At 40.4% G+C, this 12,508-nt stretch overlaps 1 long non-coding RNA gene across 1 annotated transcript in view; it reads left to right on the top strand.

Moving 5' to 3' along the window:
* Positions 1–11,946, top strand: part of LOC129822940 (uncharacterized) — a 32,716-nt gene extending 20,770 nt beyond the window's left edge. The window contains exon 2 of the long non-coding RNA XR_008754547.1: positions 10,153–11,946. This is a non-coding gene — a long non-coding RNA (uncharacterized LOC129822940). The remainder of the gene's footprint in view (positions 1–10,152) is intronic.
* Positions 11,947–12,508: the final 562 nt, after the last annotated feature.

Raw genomic sequence — 12,508 nt, 5'->3', positions numbered from 1 at the left:
GGGCTTTATGTTAAAGCCTATTTCTTCTTATTTAAGAAATAAGAGGTAGGGCTACCTGTTTGGCAGACAAAATTATAGGCTACTATCCATAGATTTAGCCTATATAATAATGATTTAACAACAATATAATGGAATAAAATCGAATAGATTTGAGAATTATAGTTTCCCCGATATTTGTTTTTGCACGCATTCAGGGAGTGTCACGTAAAAAAGGCAGGACCATTTACAGGTACACCAGAAAACTACTTAAGTAGTACTTAAAGAATTTTTACTTGGTTCACTTACACCAGTGTAAATAACTTACAGTCCCTTAGCAGCTTATGAATGATATTTAGGTACAAACAAATATGTCTAGAGGACAAAACAACATATGCAGAAAGCATTATGTGAAAATGAGCCTTTTAGCCAATTATGCTGACTTTATTACTGTCCACAGCTGAATATTGTTCCTCAACACAGAGCAACACTTAGTCCTCATTACTGGGCGATTAAGCTCTCATCCTACACAATCTGCAGGTAATCCTGTCTGCTCTGCTAATAGCACCATACATCTGCATCGTCATCATCTCGCTCTCTCTTTCACTCTCTCTCTCGCTCTCCTTCTCTCTCTCTCTCTCTCTCTAGCTCTCTTTCTCATTGGAGAATGAAGAGGTATTTTTCACATTTGCTCCGTTGTCTCTGAGGAGGTTCGTATTGAAATCCAGTCTATTGTCTCCTCCACCACCGTCGTCTCTGAAGAGGTTTCTATTGAAACCCAGTCTATTGTCGCCTCCACCTCGTTCAATGTTCCTTCATTCACATCCCATGTAATACCTTCAGATTGATACACGCCCGCATAATGACACATAATTAACAAAGTCCCAGAGAGTGTGTATTTAAAATTGCTTAGACGTGAATTTGATGTGAAATGTTTAATATGAAAAGCTACTTCCTCTCTGTGTATGTGTAAGGGGCATGATTTGCATTATTAATTGTTATCCTTGTCTCAAGGCCTTGCTGATTACCAGAGGTCAAATAACAGCATCCCTGTAGCTAAACAAATGGAATCTTGAATGTTTTTATTGGAAATGTGTGCGTGTTTTGTGTGTGCAGCACATCTAACTGTGTACATGCTGACACGTTCGATTTCTCGAGAGTTGTATTAAACATACATACACACAAACACACACATCCAAACATTTTCTTTCCCTAAATTAGTCATTTTGGATTCAGTGCTGTGAATGTGTTTATTGCCATTGTAGGAGGAATATGAGAGCTGCAGTGTTTTTAATAGTCTGCCCAGTGAGCACTCATCAATCACACAACAGAGCCAGCACTCTCTCTCCGTCTCCCTGTCTCTCCGCAGTCAAAGCCTAACTATGTTACGGCTCCTAGAAACTAACTTCAAGTTTTTAAATGTGATAAAAGTAATGTGATTTTTCAAGTTGGGATTCTTACGGATGTGAATCGATTACATTAATTATCTCTTCTTATTATGACAAACAAATGCACTTTCCTCCAATTTTATTTATGAAGAGGCGTTATAGTGTTCCAGGGGGTATTGATGCACAAGACATGACTGAGTTATTACCATCACTGTCTCCACCCATCCTGTACCCCTCTGTATTACCCCTTTGCTATCACTAGCCAGCTACCACCTGGTTACTGTACCTTAGAGGCTGCTGCACTATATACAGTACATAGACATGGAATCACTGGTCACTTGAATAATGGAACACTAGTCACTTTAACTTCTTATGGCTAGGGGCAGTATTGAGTAGCTTGGATGAATAAGGTGCCCAGAGTAAACTGCCTGCTACCCAGTCCCGGAAGCTAATATATGCATATTATTAGTATATTTGGATACAAAACACTCTGAAGTTTCTAAAACTGTTTGAATGATGTCTGTGAGTATAACAGAACTCATATGGCAGGCAAAAACCTGAAGTGGGAAGTGGCAAATCTGAGGTTTGTAGTTTTTCAACTCATAGCCTATCGAATATGCAGTGGGATATTGGTCATATTGCACTTCCTAAGGCTTCCACTAGATGTCAACATTCTTTAGAACCTTGTTTGATGATGCTTCTACTGTGAAGGAGGGGGGAATTGAGGGCTCTTTGAGTCAGGGGTCTGGCAGAGTGCCATGAGCTGACCATGCGTGTTCACGTGAGAGTTAGCTTGTGTTCCATTGCATTTCTGAAGACAAAGGAATTCTCTGGTTGAAACATTATTGAAGATTTATGATAAAAACATCCTAAAGATTGATTCTATACATCGTTTGACATGTTTCTACGGACTGTAACGGAACTTTTGGACTTTGTCTGCTCGCACCTCATGAATTTGGATTACTGGGCTAAACACGCGAACAAAAAGGAGATATTTGGTCATAAATCATGTACTTTATCGAACAAATCAAACATTTATTGTGGAACTGGGATTCCTGGGGGTGCATTCTGATGAAGATCATCAAAGGTAAGTGAATATTTATAGCGCTATTTCTGACTTCTGTTGACTCCAACATGGTTTTGTTGTCTGAGCGCTGTACTCAGATTATTGCATAGTTTGCTTTTTCCGTAAAGGTTTTTTGAAATCTGACACAGCGGTTGCATTAAGGAGAAGTTTTTCTTATTCTGTGCATAACACTTGTATCTTATATTAAAGTTTATGATGACTATTTCTGTAAATTGATGTGGCTCTCTGCAAAATCACCGGATGTTTTGGAAGCAAAACATTACTGAAAGTAACGCGCCAATGTAAACTGAGATTTTTGGATATAAATATGCACTTTATCGAACAAAACATACATGTATTGTGTAACATGAGTGTCATCTGATGAAGATCATCAAAGATTAGTGATTCATTTTATCTCTATTTCTGCTTTTTGTGACTCCTCTCCTTGGCTGGAAAAAAGGCTGTGTTTTTCTGTGACTAGGCACTGACGTAACATAATCGTTTGGTGTGCTTTTGTCGTAAAGCCTTTTTGAAATCAGAGTTTCTGTAACGTCCTGACCAGAGTTCTTGTGTGTTGTGCTTGTTTTAGTGTTGGTCAGGACGTGAGCTGGGTGGGCATTCTATGTTTTGTGTCTAGTTTGTCTGTTTCTGTGTTCAGCCAAATATGGTTCTCAATCAGAGGCAGCTGTCAATCGTTGTCCCTGATTGAGAATCATATATATGTGGCTTGTTTTGTGTTGGGGATTGTGGGTGGTTGTTTGTGTCAGTGTTTGTGCCACACGGGACTGTGACGGTTAGTTCGTTTGTTGTTTTGTATTTTGTCTAGTTTTCTTGTCATTAAATCATGGAAACTTACCACGCTGTACATTGGTCCTCCGATCCTTCTTGCCTCTCCTCGTCTGAGGAGGAGGACGACTTAGTCTGCCATTACAGTTTCGAGTTTATCTTTAAAATGGTGTGAAATACTTGTATGTTTGAGGAATTTTAATTATGAGATTTCTGTTGTTTGAATTTGGCGCCCTACACTTTCACTGGCTTTTGTCAAGTCGATCCCGTTAATCATGTTTACATACTGCTTTACTCATTTCATATGTATATACTGTATTCCGTTCTACTGTATATTAGTCAATGCGACTCCGACATTGCTCGTCCTAATATTGATATATTTCTTTATTCCATTCTTTTACTTTTAGATTTGTATTGTTGTGAATTGTTAGATACTACTGCACTGTTGGAGCTAGGAACACAAGCATTTAGCTACACCCACAATAATATCTGCTAAATATGTGTTTGTGACCAATACCATTTGATTTGATTTGCATTTGGTATATTAGCCTACTATGCAACATTTTACAGGAGAGGAAAACCCCAAGAAGCACTTATGAAATGGTAATTTTAGTTATTCTTGTTGTACAGAATGTAAATATAGTGATGGGTATTTTAGGTAATGAATGGGATTTCATATGTAACATCTGCATAATGATCTCCCGCATGTTGAAAATGTCAATGTTTACCTGTTTAATCTAAATGTAATCTATGCCCTCAGGGGACCATTTATTACTCTTCTGTGTCAAGATGAGGTTCAATATGTGTTTGAATAGTTAAATACTTCCTCAATAATTTTGCTGACATGCACCACTTAACACCAAATGCTTTGTAAACTTTAAAGGCCGTGGCAGTTAATGCTACTGACAGTGTGGACACAGGGATGACAGTAGTTCTAACAAAGACAGAATACCCCCCCCCCCCCCCCCCCCCCCCCCCCCACCACACACACAGACAAGTGACATTACGCTAGCCATCCAAGCGAGACTAAAACCTCATCATTGTTTGGATTTCCTTTATCAGTCACTCTTTGCCGCTAACAACCCATATGGAAAGGAAATGAGATTCACTTCACAGAGCATTATGAAATATAGAGGAGACTCTCAAATTACCTCTCTGCCTGTTTAAGAATTAGGACATGAGACATGCTTCCAACACCAGTGTTAGTAGCGGTGGGAAGATTCCCCTTGGGATTTAATGTTATTCCAGACATGTATCCTCATAAAAATTGCAATAGCACTCCTTTCTTCTTACATGACATTCATCATGTTATGTGTCATTAATATTAATGAGATGTGTATTACTTTAAATGGGGAGTTATTGAGTTATAAATAAAACAAAAATTTCTAATCATTTTTAATAAATGATATTGTTGTTCATATGTTACAAGGGCTTTGTAGCTTGATTATTATGCCAATTTCTACTAATATGCGCAGTGTTTAAAGTCCAAAACTTGCATTTAAGTCTCAGATAGACTCATCTTACATTAATGACAGTATATCTGTGCTTGATCATTGTTTTTATAAATAGACCAGACCTCTTAACTAACTCTAATTATCTTACTGCCTGCTGTTTTCACTAAACATGTCTCCCCGGGCCATATTTCACACACACGCACAGGCACACGTGCACACACACATACACACGCAAGCGCGGGCATATGCGCGCACTCATACTTTCACACACGCTTTGATGTGTCATAACACACCCTCACCAAAATTCCTTTGCTGAAAAATTGACAGCTCCTGAAGTCACCCATAAATAACTAAGAGGCACAGATTCAGGATGAGTTTACTCTCCCACAAACCTAACTTTAACATTTAGTTGAAGAACACATCATCCTATACATCCTATATAAATTGACAATACAGTAAGTAAGCATGGCTATAGCTAGTCACCACAAACTAGCTACACAAACAATGACAGTGGCACTGAGGCTGACTTGATATGCATAAGCACATACACAAATTAGATGTAGATAAGGTCAGATTAGGTGAGTTGAGAAGCCAACCCCAGGGATAGTCACACTGAGATGATAGAGAGAGAGAGAGAGAGAGCAGCGCTAGGCTTGGTTAGCAACACTCTGAGTGTGATAGTTTGAGGCTGGGTCGCTCTTGGCTCCTCCCGGCATTAATAAGGCCAGGACAAGACGAGCAGAGGGACACTGGTGACTCAACATGTGCTCCATCCGCTGATGGGCTAGTGCAAATTAAATTAATGGGTAAGGGAAATCAAGTGAGTGAGGCCGAAATCAAATTACCAATCCAGCCTCAAAAACGAATTAGTCGGGTGTCAAAGTTGTAATTGATAGCAATGCAGGAGCATGGTATTGGATCAGACAATATGATCTAGCATGCGTTTGCAACTGATGTGATTTGCTTCTCTGTTGTTCTTGATTAAATATTAAAGAAGTGTGTGTGACAGGGTGGTCCCATTGGTGTGTGTGTGTGGTTGCGTTTGTTTGTGGATACACAGGACAGGGCTGTAGGGGGCCTGGTTAGGGACACGGGCTGAATTCCGATCGGCCGTGGGGCAGGGAAGCAGACTCAGTATGAACTTTTCCCCAGGTAGAGGCTAAACAATGGACTGGAGCCAAGTAGGCCAGGAGAAAATGGATGATCTCTTGAGTAGTAGAATATACATTTCTTTCTTGGGCTATAAATAAAGAGCTATTTCTTGTTGTGATACACACTGATTGGGATAGGTATATAGACTAAACAAACATATAAACGCAACATGTAAAGTGTTGGTCCCATGATTCATGAGCTGAAATAAAATGTCTTTCAAATTTCACAACATTTCTTTCAAATGTTGTGCACACATTTGTTTACATCCCTGTTAGTGAGCATTTCTCCTTTGCCAAGATTATCCATCCACCTGACAGGTGTGGCATATTAAGAAGCTGATTAAACAGCATGCTCATTAGAAAGGTAGCCCTTGTGCTGGGGACAACAACAGGCCACTCTAAAATGTGTAGTTTTGTCACAAAGCACAAGTTTTGAGGGAGCGTGCAATTGGCATGCTGACTGCAGGAATATCCACCAGAGCTGTTGCCAGATAATTAAATATCTCTACCATAAGCCTCCTCCAACGTTGTTTTAGAGAATTTGGCAGTATGTCCAACCGGCCTCACAACTCCAGATCACGTGTATGGCGTCGTGTGGGCGAGCGGTTTGCTGATGTCAACGGTGTGTAAAGAGTGCCCCATGGTGGCGGTAAAGATTATGGTATGGGCAGGCATAAGCTATGGACAACGAACACAATTGAATGCACAGAGATACATTGATGAGATCCTGCAAACCATTGTCGTGCCATTCATCCGCCGCCATCACCTCATGTTTCAGCATGATAATGCCCAGCCCCATGTCGCAAGGATCTGTACACAATTCCTGGAAGCTAAAAATGTCCAAGTTCTTCCATGGCCTGCATACTCACCAGGCATGTTACCCATTGATCATGTTTGGGATGCTCTGGATCAACGTGTACGACAGCATGCTCCAGTTCCCTCCAATATCCAGCAACTTCACACAACCATTGAAATGAAGTGGGACAACATTCCACAGGCTACAGTCAACAGCCTGATCAACTCTATGCGAAAGAGATGTGTCGCGCTGCAGGAGACAAATGGTGGTCACAACAGATAATGATTTGTTTTCTGATCCACGCCCCTACCTTTTTTTTAAAGGTATTTGTGACCAACAGAAACAGATGCATATCTATATTCCCAGTCATGTGGAATCCATAGTTTAGGACCTAATTCATTTATTTCAGTTGATTTCAGTACTGTAACTCAGTAAACATTTTCAATTGTTGCATGTTGTGTTTATAGTTTTGTTCAGTATAGTAAGATATCTGGTATTTATCAATTTGTGTTGACAAAATAGAGTTGTAGGGGCAGTATTCTAATCTTGTTTGTTCAGCAACCCCTGTGCACTGTCAAAGGATATTAGAGACTCTTGGCTTTTGATTTGTGGAGGCTTTTATTCCAGCCAACGGATAGGATTTTATATAATGAACTGAGGTGCTTTAATAAAACATAATGATCAGCTAAAATCTGGTTGGAAATTAAGCACACTGCCGTGGCTCAGCAAAACGCATATCTCAAGGCACAGCGCTGTGTGGGTGTTTGTGTGTGCGAGCGCGTGTGTGTTTTGCATGTGTGTCTTAAGGCACATCCACCCAGCCTGAATAAGAGATTAGATTTTTTTCAACTTTTGACGTTAAGTTCAGGCATTTAAAGCTCAAATGCACTTTCTGATTAGGCCTAACTTTTCATCATTGCTCTTTAAAAAATGCTTTAAAAAATGCTAACTGCCCTGACAGAAGGCAAATGAGAGTTGTCTTGGTGGTGTGGTTTGATGTGGATGTTTCTTGGGTGTGTCTTTGCCATTCAATCACAACAAACAAGGGCAGAAGTGAGTACAGCAAGGTAAGCTAAGCTAGCTTTGCTATGGCGAGAACAACATTTTGAAGTTGAGGACTTCTCCCCTCCTGACGGACTCACCATCACAAGATGGTCAGCTAATTCAGTTCTATGTGTAGGCTAAAGCCTGCGCTTACAGAAGCTAGCTAGCATAGCTTGGTGATAGCTGAAGCTGGCTATCCAATCTAGCTGATATTTATCTGTCAAATAAGTTATGGCAAGAGCCAAAAAGTGTTTCATAAGGCACTCGTTCTACAACGCCTTGCTATGAAATTAGCTCGTAACTTAGTTTCAAAGTTTCATCACGTCATGTAAATACACATGTTACTTTGGAAACGTGCGGACAATGAACAAACATTGCCCAGCTTGAGTGTACAGTAGATACATCAACAACAACAAAAATCGACGGATGGACAAAACCATTTCTGCTGTAAATATCATATTGATATGCTTATAAAGACAGTATGCAAACAAATCAAAATCAGTTTTGATTAGAGTATGTAACATGGGTGATTTAACATATAAATATCTGGTCGTGTAGGGCTCCGTACTATACCACCTTTTTATACACGTGGTGAGGTCCTCGGGACTAAGCTAAACATAAGAGTTTCTTCAGACAGCAATATCAGAACGCAACAATAATTTAAGGCACAATCTCCAAAGGCCTGCATTATTTCCATACATTATTTTCAGCTTCAGGAGTGACGTACAACTGTCCTACAAGACAGACTTAAAAAAATATCAATATCAGAATTCTGAAACACATATCACTAGGTTCATACGTTTCATTCACATACTCAAACAGGGAATAATAATGTGCTGCAACACTCCTGGAGGGAGCCCAGGGAGAAGGAGAGCAGGTCTAGGTAGAATAAAAACACTACATTTACAATCATTCCTATTTCTCGTGCTTACTTTGTAAAACAAAAAAACAGCAACACGCTCCCGTCCTCCCAAGGTACGCCGACCAGCACATTGTAAGGGGATCCCTGAATGACAGAAACAGGAAGGCTTTTATTCAAAAGGCCACGCCCTTAAAGGAAACTTGCATTTTTGTGCCGGGAGAGTTCAGCCTGCTGTCTGATTAAAAAATGAATGAAGCCATGTTTAGTAGCAATTATTGTGGCCTTTGTGTTTCGCCGATTGCAGGATCATGCTAGCACAAGTAGATATGGTTGTCCTTGTTCAATGGAGCCATTGTACTCGTCTCAAAGATGTTCCTATCTTCTAGGACATTGCAGGATAGCAATGGCACTAGAGAAGAAGGCGTTGTTTGTAACTTATTTTACTTATTTTGTACATAATGTTGCCGCTACCATCTCTTATGACCGAAAATAACTTCTGGACATCAGGACTGGGATTACTCACAACGGACTGGCATAATCTTTTTTTTCCTTTAACGAGTCTGACGAGCCCAACGCAAATTATAAACTGCTTTCTCAGAAACAGGCCCAGATTCCCATGATTTGAGTGAAGAAGAGGCAGAGAAAAAGGGGCCAGACGACGGGCTGCCTTCTGAGAATTCACAAGCGATCGAAAAATCCTCCACTTCCTTCCATTCTGCTAGCAAACGTGCAATCTTTGGAGAATAAAATAAATGACCCTTCCTGCAGGCTCATCCTGACATGACCCTCCAAGCATGACAATGCCACCGGCCACACCGCTCGTTCTGTGCTTGATTTCCGGCAAGACAGGAATGTCAGTGTTCTGCTATGGCCAGCGAAGATCCCGGATCTCAATCCCATTGAGCACGTCTGGGACCTGTTGGATCGGAGGGTGAGGGCTAGGGAAATTCCCCCCAGAAATCTCTGGGAACTTGCAGGTGCCTTGCTGGAAGAGTGGGGTAACATCTCACAGCAAGTACTGGCAAATCTGATGCAGTCCATGAGGAGGAGATGCACTGCAGTACTTAATGCAGCTGGTGGCCACACCTGATACTGACTGTTACTTTTGATTTTGACCTCCCCTTTGTTCAGGGACACATTATTCCATTTCTGTTAGTCACATGTCTGTGGAAATTGTTCAGTTTATGTCACAGTTGTTGAATCTTGTTAAGTTCATACAAATATTTACACGTTAAGTTTGCTGAAAATAAACACAGTTGACATTGAGAGGACATTTCTTTTATTGCTGAGTTTATAACGATGTGAAAATATTACACTTGTCATTCATATTTCATTGTCATGTCACCGATACAGATACCGTACCTGTCAACATTTTGTCTGGTGGTGCTGGGGCTACAGAGAAGGTGCCACAAGGCTTGCTTGTGCTCTCCCATCCTTCCTGTACTCGGGCCACAATGTCTCTTGACCCCTCTCTCGTCTCCAGTATCTAGGCTGCAATAGTCTATGTGTCGGAGGTCTAGGGTCAATCTGTCATATCTGGTGTAATTCTCCTGTCTTATCTGTTGTCCTGTGTGATCTTAGGTATGCTCCCTCTAAGTCTCCCATCTCTCTTTCTCTCTCCCCTCCCAGAAGACCTGAGCCCTAGGATCATGCCTCAGGACTACCTGGCCTGACGACTTCTAGCTGTCCCCATCCCCAGTCCACCTGGTTGTGCTGCTGTCCTGTCTACAGCTATAGAACCCTGACCTGTTCACCGGACGTGCTACCTTGCCCCGGACCTGCTGTTTCGACCCACTCTCTCTCCCTCTTCCTAGGTTCCTACCTTTCTAGGGAGTTGTTGCTACCCCCCGTGCTTTTACATCTGCATTGCTTGCTCTTTGGGGTTTCAGGCTCAGTTTCTGTATAAGCACTTTGTGACACTTGCTGACGTAAAAAGGGATTCTAAATACATCTGATCTATTGAGGGTACTTGTGTCGCATGACACACTTTTATTAAAACCTCTCTTGGGTAGGGTGAGACGTTAGCGTCCCACCTCTTCAACAGCCAGTGAAACTGCTGGGCGCCAAATTCAAATACAGAAATACTCATTATAAAAATTCAGAAAACAAAACATATTTTACTTAGGTTTAAAGATTAACTTCTTGTGAATCCAACCACGGTGTCAAATTTAAAGAATGCTTTACGGCGAAAGCATACCTTACGATTATTTGAGAACATAGCCCATTAGACAAATCCTTACAAACAGTAACCAGCCAAGTAGAACAGTTACACAAGTCAGAAATAGAGATAAAATTAACCTTTTACGGGGGCAGCCCGACACCGGTACACTTATGACAACATCCAGCTCAAAGTGCAGGGCGCGAAATTCAAAATCTATTTTTTTTTTATATTTAACTTTCACACATTAACAAGTCCAAGACACCAGATGAAAGGTGCACATCTTGTGAATCAAGCCAACATGTCCCATTTTTAAAATGTTTTACAGGGAAGACAAAATATGTAAATCTATTAGCTAACCACGTTAGCAAAAGACTCCATCAGTTTCTTGCTCCATCAGGTGCTATCACAAATTCGACCAAATAAAGATATAAATAGCCACTAACCAAGAAACAAATTCATCAGATGACAGTCTGATAACATATTTATTGTATAGCATATGTTTTGTTTGAAAAATTTGCATATTTCATGTATAAACCATAGTTTACATTTCAGCTACAATCCGAAATTGCACCGAAAGCAGACAGAATATTTACAGACACCAACGTCAAATAGCTAATTTGTTACGATCGCTAACTTTTGCTACTGGGGAATGGCTTGTGTTTCTGGCTATTGTGGTAAGCTAATATACCGCTATATTGTGTTTCGCTGGAAAACACTTAAGAAATCGGAAATATTGGCTGGATTCACAAGATGCTTGTCTTTCATTTGCTGTACACTATGTATTTTTCAGAAATGTTTTATGATGAGTATTTAGGTATTTGACGTTGGTATCTGTAATTATTCTGGCTGCTTTCGGTGCAATTTCTGATTGTAGCTGCAATGTAAACTATGATTTATACCTGAAATATGCACATTTTTCGAACAAAACATAGATTTATTGAATAACATGTTATAAGACTGTCATCTGATGAAGTTGTTTGTTGGTTAGTTTGGTTGGTTCTTGGTTAGTTAGGTTGGCATTGTGCATGCTACCTGTGCTGTGAAAAATGTCTGTCCTTTTTTGTATTTGGTTGTGAGCTAACATAAATATACGTGCTGTTTTCGCTGTAAAACATTTTAAAAATCGGACATGTTGGCTGGATTCACCAGATGTGTACCTTTCATTTGCTGTATTGGACTTGTTAATGAACCTTTTCTCAATAGGGGGTGCTGTTTGCACTTTGTAATAATTTTGTTCCCAAATTAAACTGCCTCGTACTCAATTCTTGCTCGTACAATATGCATATTATTATTACTATTGGATAGAAAACACTCTCTAGTTTCTAAAACCGTTTGAATTATATCTGTGAGTAAAACAGAACTCGAGTTGGAGCAATTTTCCTATGAGGATGTGAGAATGCTGAAATCTGCAGGCTGTTCTGAGGTCGGTTTATTAATTTGCATATTGGTTGAGATGCACTGCATACGCCTTCCCCTGGATGTCGAATGGTGAGAATTGGAATGGAGTTGCTAGGCAGATCTGAGGGCTTATAAATGGGCTGGCAACGTGGGGTCCTCCCTTTCTTCTCTTCGCCATGACGCAAAAAGGACCTCAGGATGTCGTTCTAGAAAGCTCCCGTTATAGCCCTTAGATATATCCGGCTCTGTTTTTATTCGATATAGGTGTTAAAGACATCATAATGTTGTTATTTTAAACCGAGTTATATCAGTTTATATCAGTGTATTGCGATTTTCGGGTATTTATTTGTGCTGTGTTCTAGGGACTTGGGCACGTCTTGCCCACATGGCTAATGTTTAATTCCAACGTTGAAGACGACAATCTAC

The sequence above is a fragment of the Salvelinus fontinalis genome, chromosome 25 (genome assembly GCF_029448725.1).
Source record: "Salvelinus fontinalis isolate EN_2023a chromosome 25, ASM2944872v1, whole genome shotgun sequence".
Classification (NCBI taxonomy): Eukaryota; Metazoa; Chordata; class Actinopteri; order Salmoniformes; family Salmonidae; genus Salvelinus; species Salvelinus fontinalis.
Note: the sequence above shows the minus strand (reverse complement) of the source record. Positions and strands in the feature narration are given on the sequence as shown.